This window comes from Salvelinus sp. IW2-2015, unplaced genomic scaffold, assembly GCF_002910315.2.
Source record: "Salvelinus sp. IW2-2015 unplaced genomic scaffold, ASM291031v2 Un_scaffold2135, whole genome shotgun sequence".
Taxonomy (NCBI): Eukaryota; Metazoa; Chordata; class Actinopteri; order Salmoniformes; family Salmonidae; genus Salvelinus; species Salvelinus sp. IW2-2015.
In genome coordinates, this window is record NW_019943469.1 from 14,249 (window position 1) to 15,466 (window position 1,218).

Genomic DNA, 1,218 nt, shown 5'->3' on the forward strand with positions numbered 1-1,218 from the left:
GCAGGTGGTGGGGCACAGAGGCGCAGGTGGTGGGGCACAGAGGCGCCGGTGGTGGGGCACAGAGGTGCAGGTGGTGGGGCACAGAGGTGCAGGTGGTGGGGCACAGAGGTGCAGGTGGTGGGGCACAGAGGTGCAGGAATGGGATTCCCGGGAAAACATTTGGAAAAACACTACCAATTCAGTGGGTAAACAACTTTCAGAAACACACACACACACACACAGAACCATACATGTTTTCACTTCCCTGCAGTCGTGAACATAAACAGGAGACAGGGCCCAGCTTTATTACTTATCATTACACATACACAAAAAAAAGAGAGCGAGAGAGTCCATACCTCGGCCTAAACATCAGCACCACAGGTAACTTCCACAAAGCTGTGAATGATCTGAGAGACAAGGCAAGAAGGGCCTTCCATGTCATCAATAGGAACATGAAATTCGACATGCCAATTAGGATCTGGCTAAAAATACTTGAATCAGTTATAGAACCCATTGCCCTTGATGCTTGTGAGTTCTGGGGTACGCTCACCAACCAAGATTTCACATAATGGGACAAACACCAAATTGAGACTCTGCATGCAGAATTCTGCAAAAATATCCTCCGTGTACAATGTAAAACACCAAATAATGCATGCATGCAGAATGAATTAGACCGATACCCGCTAATTATCAAAATCCGGAAAAGAGCTGTTAAATTCTACAACCACCTAAAAGGAAGCAGTTCCCAAACCTTCCATAACAAAGCCATGTCCTACAGAGAAATTAACCTGGAGAAGAGCCCCATAAGCATGCTGGTCCTGGGGCTCTGTTCACAAACACACCCCACAGAGACACAGGACAGCAACACAACTACACCCAAACGTTACTGTAGTGGACTCAAGTGGATTATCATTTAAAGAGAATTACTGTAGTTTTATATGACCTTTATTTAACTAGGCAATAACATATTCTTATTTACAATGATGACCTACCCCAGACAAATCCAGACAACGCTGGGCCATTTTTGCACTACCCTATGGGACTCCCCATCACATCCGGTTGTGATACAGGCTGGATTCAAACCGTAGAGACACTTCTGGCACTGAAATGCAGTGCCTTAGACCACTGCGCCACTCGAGAGCCCTAACCTCAAATCATGAGAAAACAAAAAAGATAATTACTTGACACATTGGAAAGAATTCACAAAAAAAACATAGCAAACTAGAATGCTATTTGGCC